We start from the raw sequence: 10,574 nt of genomic DNA, 5'->3' as shown, positions 1-10,574 counted from the left end.
ACACCATATCAATATTTTATTCTTTTATTATCACGGTTATAATCAATGCTGATATGTTACACAAGCCCCAGTGTTCATCTACAAAAATGATGCTTTGCTCTGACAGCAGTAAATACAGACAATTCATAACCTGGAACTCCTGACTGGCTGCCTTCTAACACTTAATGTTTGCTAAATATGTCATAGGTCTGTAAATGTGTTTGAAGAAGGGTTTTGTTTGCACTGAGCTCAGGCTCACAGGCTCATGCTGCCAGGCTGCACAGCGCTGGCTGTGAATTTAAAGCTGAGCAGTGGCTGTGCCGTTGCAAATAAGGTTGATGGAAATGTTCTAATATAATGTGCTTTGAGTAGATGTTCGTGTTTTTGCAGCAGTTGTTACAGGTGAGACCTCCACCAAAATACGTCATCATGGGGCATTTACTCATGCTGATCCATGCTTTAGTTTGAAGAATATCTACTCTCTAGTGCTAATGAGAGTACCTGCGGGTTAACTGTAAGAATGGCGTCCATGGACATAAGGTTGGATTGTAAAAACATTGCCTTTAGTTCTAATCATGATCATTTTCTAACCATAACCAAGTGAAGTTATCTAAGATATTGGCTTAACCCAATCAGGAAGTTTCGTGTTGACATGTTGCATTGTAAAAAGAAGGTATTCAAGCCTGAACCATGATCTTTTTCTAACCCATACCAACTAATGTTATTGTCCAAACCCTCAAGTTTGAAAATGACCTCTGCTCTTGTGTGGAAATGCTCATATGAATCGTATTTCCCTCCTTCTGCATGTAGGGGCGGTACTTTACAGGATGCCATTATGGGGTTCAACCAAAATGATTATATCAGTTGGAGGACTCGTAAAGGGGTTTATATAAAAGTTTCTGTGCAACATCAATGAAGAGGTTTGTGTGCAACTAGGGGGCCAATAGCACTGCTCAGCCCAGTTTATTTTGCGAAGTCGAGCTCCGAAACAGAGATAACAAGGCAGCAAACTTTACCAATCTCCTAGAAAGACGATGGAAACTGTTCAGTGTTCTAAGAGGATCGTGGCCTTTTGTCAAGAGCGGAAGAAGAACATAGATTTAGAAGAGTAAAAGATCTGACTGATGTCCCAAAGGCGGCAAAGTTTTTGCAATACTCACTTTGTGTTTCAAAATGCAAAACTCAGATCCCCAGTCATAAAACACTTCTCTTAAATCTACACAGAATAAACAGATTTATCCAATGATTCGCCTGCATCCAGATTTTCCTTTATAAACACTCTCAATTCTCAATTATGTGTTGGATCATGCAATTACTCAGTTAGAAATATGACAGCCAGCTGAGTGTTGGACAGTGGCTGGAACTGATTACATTGTTAGCTCGGCCTGCATTGTTTATATCGATAAATTTGTCATCAAGGACTGATTTAAAATTGAGTTGTATCTTGTATGGTGAAAATAAAGAAATCTTGAATCAAGTATGCTGAGAAATTGACATCCTAACACTGTTCCTGACAATGAGTGGTTTGAGGTGTCTTCTGTAGTAGGTGTCATGTCTGTTAAATGGGACAATAATTGATGTTAATACCATGCTGCTGATATTTGTCAAATAAGAAGTGCAGAAACACAAGCAACATAAAAGAAAATCAGGTGAAATAATTCAGAAATATGGTCTATATTAAAACAATAAACTATAAAATAATGATTTATGATTGAATTGTTTCATTACTCGAGAACCTAAAAACAAAGAAAGCGTTAGAGCTTTTATTATTCATGGATCTCCATAATATTCATGTCATGTGGACAACCCCCTGCACAAACAGCCTACACATGTGTTGTGATGTCACAATCTTCAACCCTAGATTGTGGCTCTCCTGCGTTTTGAACATGTGGACAAACGCACCTATTAGTCTACTACCCTATTCTTTGTAAGACAGGGGTACACATTCATCTCATTACTGCATAATACTGCATAGATTATTTGTTGGTTTCCAGCTCTCCTGTGACTTCAAGCTAATTTAGCAATGGCATTTTTAGATGACTTAATTGGTCCCATTAGACTGCTTCTGCCATTTGGTGTCCAAGTTTCTTTTGCCATGCATAAGTAGGGCCAACATAACTTGCTTACATCATTAGGTACACATTATACATTCATTCTTATAAAAACTCTGCAATACTACTCCTTGTGAATGCAGAAAAAACATGAACAGCATACAACAGGGGTGTTTCACCGTGGTATATCAATAGCAGCCCAAATACAGGTGACTACCCATTGACTTATTTGTTTTGTGATTTTTTTCTAAGATAGTAATGCACCGCATTCTCTCACAAGTAGACACACATGCATCACCAGCCATTCCACTCTTAATGCTCACACACGCACATGCACACTAATATATGATCATGTGCAGAAGGAAGGTTTGTCGGGGTCCATATCATAAATTTAGTTCGTAAAAACTTTATTGTCATCATTGCTGACATTATGTGATGCTTTTCTAAGATCTCGCGCAGTATCAAAAGACTGAACATGTATCCTATTTAAGTAAGCAGCTGTGCTGCAAATGTGCAGCTGTGGCAGGTTTCTCTGTCGAATCAGCCTCAGGTTGTTATGGTAAGTTTGGTGTCTTGTTGATCACTTAGCACACACTGTGATCGCGTGCTAAGGCCTACTTATTCACCTGTGAGACAAAATAAAAGAGAGGTTAGCACACAGGGAGCGGCTTCCTACAATAAAGGTCAACCATGTGTGCCCCAAAAGGACGTACTTGTTGTTTCGGAAGTAAAGAAGAAAATAATATGCAGGACAGGCTCTTCCGGGAACAATCCTTAAAAAGATAAAATCATGTCAGCTCCTCTAGACAATAACAGAACCATGTGGTGCGAAATCTGAAGGTTCCAAACCGTAATGTGCCATAGATTTGACCTCTTCCCTCCCTGGAGCCCCTTGCACTGGGTCTTGCTGTATTACTTCTAAAGAAAAAAAACAATGCAGACTTTAAAGCATGTCCAAACGTGGCGCATTACGACTGGAGGTGTTGCTCAATACTACTGCAACTGAAATAGATGTAGAATTGTTTGTGTTTTAATTTCTGTTTATATAAATGTGGTAGATTTACAATGAAGATTTTTTAGAACAAGTTCAACAACATCAGTAACACTGACTCATTGTAATAATGACGATGTTGTTTTCTTTCTGATTAACACTTTTGATTAAGTGGAAGTTAAAATGTCCATAAATTATACTATTTTTTTCCGCCCAAATCTCACTCTGGTCTGGTGATAAGGATGAAAAGACTTGCTCTAGGCTGTTCAGTTTGGCCTTACAGTTGTGAGACTGTTACTGACTGAATCTGAAGATATTTTTCAGCAGGATAATTGGTAATAATCATAATGGGGTAAAAAGATGTTGCTAAATGTATTTTTGGTTATAGCACTGATAGCTCAAGAATTCCTAATAAGTGTTTAGTTCACTTTAAAGTGAGAGCTGTTTCAACTGTGATCACCAAAGTAGAAACGTAAAGCAAGTTGCAAAATAAGTGGAATACACAACCAATTAAAGGCTGAGAACATACGCTTACTGCCCTGACAACATTCTCAGGACCTGCTTTGAACAGTAAACTGTAAAGTTTGTCTCCAACGTAGAAAAATAACACTCACATAAAAAGAAAGAGAAAAAAATATGTAAATGTTCCTCTAAATAGCCTTTTTTTTTTTTTTTTTGCTTTGTTGGTGTGATACAAGAAGATAGTCAAACTCAGATGTTGGGTTGTAGTAAATGTTGTTTTGTTTTCCATAAAAGAAAAATGTCTAACTGGAATACACCAATAAGCTTCACTTCACACCTTAACACCATTGTCATAAAAACAAATCTTGTGTGAGCTGTGCATGTACAGCCATACACATGAATTTGTTGTCATATTGAAGAGGCCACAAAGATGCCATCAAAACCCAACAAAAACGTCAAGTGAAACAAAGCAAAAATGGTATGGTGCAGGGCTGGAAACCAAAGTTGGGAACTCTGGTATCTCGGTGATCGAAGGCAGTTTCAGGCCCAGGAATGTACATAGAAAATGTCACCATTGTTAAATAAAAGTCAGAAGCACATATTTTTAAGGTTCCCAAATGTCTGTAGTTTTACTTTAAAGGGAAGATAATTTCCTATACCAGCTTGACACTGTAGTTTCTAGCAAATGTTATTCTACTATTATTAAACAAGGCATTTCAGCTGCAAATGAGTAAACGTGTAATGCTCATTCGAGTATTTAGGATAATGTATTTAGCACTGAATACGAATAAACTAACCTGCCATGTTCAAAATCATTTATTAGTGAGGTCAAACAACAAATACGCAATTTTTCTGGCATCAGACTTATTGAGACAAGGTCTGTGTCCTTGACTGTTTTGAACTGAGGTGTTTTTGCTTCGTCCTTTCGTCTCCACTGGGCTGTCAAAGAGTCAGTCCAGGAGGCCATCGGTCCTCCAGCCAGCTGCATAGACACGCTATTGTTGATGAGCTCAAGTCCAGCTCATGGGCTGCATACCAGATTCCATCCACAACCTGTCTCAGAATGCTGCACCTCCTGGCAATCTTGGCAAACCCTTGATCTAAGTAAACAGTGGGCTGCTATGTTATCACTGCAGTATTGATGGTCCCACAAAGGAGTGTATTACATTGTTTACCGTTGACGGTGTAAAAAACAGAAAGGCATATTGCACTCGCTGTTTCGTCTTTCCAAACAGAATTACTGATTGCTCGTTTGCAGTAAACAAGTATTTCAGTATCTAAAAGTGTCCTCTCTCTTCTCAGTTGAATTATCCACGTGACTTTTACTTTGTAAATGTGCTCATTTCTCAGGCATATTTTTGGAAACTGCTTGTTTTTTTAGTAAAACATTCTTTTCTATCAGGTACTAAAAATGATTCTGAAGTCTGACACTTCTCTGGTCCTTTGCAATCTGCTTCTAAAAATGAATCTTATCAGCGTTGTCACACTTCTTTTTTGACTTTTGTACCGCTGGATATATTTTTGTAAGTGCAGTCTCACAGAATTTGTGGGTGCTCATGGTCTGCTGCCGTTGTTTCGGAAGCACACAGACAAACCATTTGGAGGTAAAGTAACTTTGTATCTATATACAGAAGTACAATCGTGTAAAAAACAGAGTACACACTCTGTTAAGTCTAAAGTTTTAGATATCAAAACTTACTTCCTTGCCAGCTCTTGATGATAGATGATTGATCACATCTCTTCTTTATAATGTCGCTTCAGGTCATTGCTCATCTATGTATTCATTGTTGCATGACCCGAGGCTGTCAGTGAGGCTTTCAGCTGTCAGACAGATGGCCTCACGTTCGACTCTTGAATACTTTCGTATACAAAGGACTTCATGGTATATTCAATGACTGCTAGTTGTCCAGGTCCTGTGGCTGCAAAGCAAGCCCAGATCATCAGCCCTCCACCACCGTGCTTGACCGTTGGTATGAGGTGTTTGTGCTGATATGCTGTGTTTGGTTTTCTCCAAACGTGCTGCTGTGCATTATGACCAAAACATCTCCACTTTGGTCGTGTCTTTCTGGAGAATGTTGCTCCAGATGTCTTGTGCTTTGTTCAAATGTAACTTTGCAAACCTAAGCTGCCCTGCCATCTTCTTTTTAGAGAGAAGATGCTTTCTCCTTTTTCTAATTGTCAAAGTCAAAGTCAAATTTATTTGTATAGCACATTTCATGCATAAAACAATTCAAAGTGTGCCACATAAGATAAAAGCATTGCAGCAGGGAGTGTAAGAAGTATTAAAAATACATAAAAGAATATAAAGAGAAACAAATAAAATAGTTCAAATGAATTTAAAAACAAGCAACAGTCTAGATAAGTTCAAAGATACCGTGCAGATTTCATGTATAGACACATGAGAACAGAAATGTTTTTAACCTGGATTTAAAAATGTCTACATTTGGTGAAAGTTTAATCTCCACTGTCAGTTTGTTCCACTTGTTTGCAGCATGACAGCTAAATGCTGGTTCTCCATGTTTAGTCTGGACTCTGGACTGGACCAGCTGACCTGAGTCCTTGGATCTAAGAGCTCTGCCAGGTTTATATTTTCTGAACATATCGCTGATGTATTTTGGGCCTAAACCGTTCTGGGATTTGTAAACCATCAGTAGGCTTTTAAAATCTATTCTGTGACTGACTGGAAGCCAGTGTAAAGATTTTAAAACTCTGGTGATGTGTTCTGGTGTACTGGTGTGATTTTTATTGTTTCTCTTTATATTCTTTTATGTATTTTAATGCTTCTTCCACTCCCTGCTGCAATGCTTTTATTTTCTGTAAAGCACTTTGAATTGTTTGTACATGAAATGTGCTATATAAATAAATTTGATTTGATTTGATTTGATTCAGATCTCTTTATCCGGGTTAAAACTCTAGCAGCAGTGTTCTGGATGAGCTGCAGATGTTTAATGTTCTTTTTGGGAAGTCCAGTTAAAAGAGCATTACAGTAATCGAGTCTACTGGAGATGAATGCATGGATGAGTTTCTCCTGGTCTTTTTGGGAGAGAAAACCTTTAATTCTGTTGATGTTTCTGAGATGGTAAAAAGCTGCCTTGGTGACAGCTTTGATGTGGCTGCTGAAAGTCAGATCTGAGTCTATCAACACTCCAAGGTTACGAACTTGGTCAGTGATTGTAAGGGCCCGAGTCTCAAGATATTTACCAACGCTGACCCTCTTCTCTTTGCTACCAAACAGAATGATCTCAGTTTTGTCTTCATTTAATTGTAGAAAATTCTCTCTCATCCAGGTGTTTACTTCCTCCAGACACTGACACAGTACGTCTGCTGGGCTGCAGTCGTCTGGTGACAGAGACACATAAAGTTGAGTATCGTCTGCATAACTGTGATAATTGATGTTAAAGTTCTGCAATATCTGACGCAAAGGGAGCATATACATGTTAAACAGAAGAGGTCCAAGAATTGACCCCTGGGGGACTCCACAAGTCATGGCCACTCAGATTCATAGCTGCCATTTGTAACAAAATAACTCCAGCCTTCTAAGTAGGACCTGAACCAGTTAAGGACCACTCCAGAAAGTCCAACCCAGTTTTCCAGCCTGTGCAACAGGATTCTGTGATCTACAGTATCAAACGCAGCGCTGAGGTCCAACAGAACCAGGACTGAAACATTACCAGAATCAGTATTCAACCTGATGTCGTTTAACACTTTGACCAGAGCTGTTTCAGTGCTGTGATGACGATGGAAGCCTGATTGAAAGTTATCAAGACTTCCACTTTCATTCAGAAAGTCGTTGTGCTGGTTAAATACAACTTTCTCAATAATCTTGGATATAAAAGAGAGGTTAGAGACAGGTCTGTAGTTGTTCATCATAGAGGCGTCTAGAGTTCTCTTCTTTAGGAGTGGCTTAGGCTATGTACACACGTAGCCGGGTATTTTTAAAACCGAATATTTCCCCCCCTCCGTTTTTAAAATAATTTGTATCCACATTACCTCGTTTTCGAAAAAAACACCTTCCACACATAACCGAACATCTGCGTTTTCACCTGTCTTGACAACCCAAATGCATTTGCTGTTTTGCGCAATCTGCCCTCGTCAGCTAAATAATAAAGTGTGCACGTAACTTTTTTGAGCACACTGACAGGTGATCGCATGACAGTGGACTGCCCCTCGATATGAGGACGTAATAATTCCGACAGCGACAGGAGTGAGGACCGGGACATGCGAAATTGTCACGCCATTCCTCTGGGAGTACGACTTGGGCGTGTAAAATCAAGGCCTGCACAATAATAACCACCACAGTTCTCAAGGCATCCATGCTTCTTCAGTAAACAAAGGTCGCACTTTAGACTTTAAAGCAGATTTGTTGTTGTTTTGGCGCATATTGTGACGTTCGAAAAACGCAAAACTCCGGTTATCTCTGTCTACACACAGCTGCATAAACGGAATTTTCAAAAATCTTCACTTTGCCCGGAGTTTTTAAAAACATTCGTTTACGATGCGTTTTCATGTGGATGACAGGTCCAAACGTAGAAAAATATATTAGTTTTAGCAGATACCCGGCTACGTGTGGATGGGGCCTTAATGGCAGCTTTGGAAAAATGCCTGATGCCAGGGAGCTGTTAACTATTTGTAGGAGATCACTTTCTACTGAGGTAAAAACAGTTTTTAAAAAGTCAGATGGTATTATGTCCAGAGTGCAAGTTGTTGATTTCAGATACCGAACTGTTTCCTCTGGGATTTTTAAATCAACAATATTAAATTGTGACATAACGTCAGAGTTATTTCTAGGTTTTAGACACAGATTAGTTTTCTTGTTTGTCTGTGTTGCGTAAATGTTTTGTCTAATTGTTTTGATTTTTTGGCCAAAAAAGTTGGCAAATTCGTTGCATTTCTCTGTAGAGAGGAGGTCTGGGTTTGACTGTTTAGGAGGATTTGTGAGTTTTTCAACCATAGCAAACAGAGTTTGAGAATTGTTGACATTCTTACTAATCATTTCATCATTTTCATTGTACTGTCATAAACTTGGTATGTACTGTCATAAACAAGCTATGCATAAACAGATGCCTGCAAACCTATATGAAAGGTACAGATGTATGAATTCCTCCTTCATGTGTTGATGTTCATCTAAGGTTGTATTTATCTCATTTTAAGGCCTGTCATAAACCAGATATATACCAGGTGATTTTCTATTATGACCTGATATGTGAAATCATAGAATTGAGAGGGTATACTTTGTTTTTCACCTGACTGTATGTATTGTGTGGCGTACATTACATTTAAAAATATATATCTTCACTTATTCACAGTGAATAAAATGACAGGATATTATTCCTGCTCTATGAATTAAACACCTCAACTCATCAGCTTATTTCTGATCATAAAGAAATGGATGGGTTAAAAGCGGAGGACAAATTTCATGTGTATGCATGTATGCATGACCAATAAATCTGACCTTAAAGATTAAACAGCTCCAGAGGAAATTAGTAGGCCTATCATTTATTGCTATTCAGTTCTTGGTGGAATGCCTTTGTCTTGTGCAAAAATGCAGATTCTCTTGTGTGTGCAGTCATGAAGTAACTGTCTGACTTCCCAGCACAGTGTCATCATTTTGTGACTCATGACCAAGTGATTCTGAGCTAACAGTGCTGATGATTTTGGAGTCACCCTAGCCTGGGAATTCCCATGCTGCTTTGCGCTCGATTTCATTCTCACTGCAAAGTCAGCCTGGAAACCACCGCCCTTATTTTTGCCAGAGTTTGGGAACCAATCACAGAACGGGGGGGGGGGGGGGGGGGGGGGGGCAGCAGCATTAAGACGATGACGACGTCTATGCGCTACACCGAAGCTTGTAGAGTGTTAATCCAACATGACAGCGGGCACAACGTTACCGTTCAATGCAGCCTTAGAAAGTGTTTCGGAGTAGATTCACCCTAGGGTCATTTGAACCGTGACATCCAGCCAAGTAGCCCACCCGAAGTTTTTCCGATATTGGCTGAACATCAGCTGAGTTACTGAGTTATCCCGAATAGCTTAGTACAAGCGCTAACGGACCCTGGCAGTATCTCCAAAATTACCCCACTAAAATCACATGTCATGACACCAAACTTCTACAGTAGTACAAATATGGTCTGTACCCACAAAACGATGCATTTTGAAGTTTGTACATAGTCCAGGAGTTTATTATTATCATCAACACAAGCCTGATAGCTTTTCTGCTGCTAAAGCTGCGTCGACGTCACTTCTGGGAGCTTGGAGCTTCAAAGTAAGATGAGGGTTGATCTACTACTGTAGACAACAAAGCAAGGCTGCTCAATTTCTCCATTATTAAAATAAATTCACAACTCTACAACATAAAAATTCATGTAGAATATAGCATATAGGCCTACTTTGTTGTCAATTTAAGTAGCTTAGAGCGCAAGTTTACTTTTATTTTCCATTTTTTTCTTCTTCCTCGTCAAATTTCTGTCGTCATCTGGTATAAGTGATACAATTGGCTATGAATCGCGCGCAAAGCAGCATGGGAAGAACCTGACGTCATTTGATAGACATTCGTAGCGCCCAATAAACGGCTCTAGGCATTCGTAAACCACGCCTCAAATACGAGAAAACGCACACCTAGTTCCCAGACCACCATCTCATCGAGATTGTGGTCGCGTCAGCCAGGCTAGAGTCACCCACTAAAACCAAGTGTTTTTTTTGTGTGTTTTTTTATCTCTTTGTATACAAACCTCTTCTTATATTTAGCCAAAGTGTACATACTTTGTAAATGGGTATTATCTGAGCACCTTTTAATTTGACCTCAGAAATAGTAATTTGTGTGTGAGCATTTAGCTCCTATATTCTCAGCAAGTGTAACATCACAGTGCTACGGAGTGCTTATAAAGTAACTGATATCCACATTAATACAGGCATAACCTCTTATTCCACAATTCACCACTCTAACATGCATAAACTAAAATATCATGTCAAAGGGATTCCAAAATCAAGTCAAAGTGATAAAAATTGTGGGCAGAGTTTAGCTTTAAAGTGGAGTCTTTCAAATCCTTGTTTGCTGGTTTTCAACATGTGAGTGGTTGTTCCTCATTGTGTAG

This window comes from Odontesthes bonariensis, chromosome 15 (genome assembly GCF_027942865.1).
Source record: "Odontesthes bonariensis isolate fOdoBon6 chromosome 15, fOdoBon6.hap1, whole genome shotgun sequence".
Classification (NCBI taxonomy): domain Eukaryota; kingdom Metazoa; phylum Chordata; class Actinopteri; order Atheriniformes; family Atherinopsidae; genus Odontesthes; species Odontesthes bonariensis.
This window is presented reverse-complemented; position numbering follows the sequence as displayed.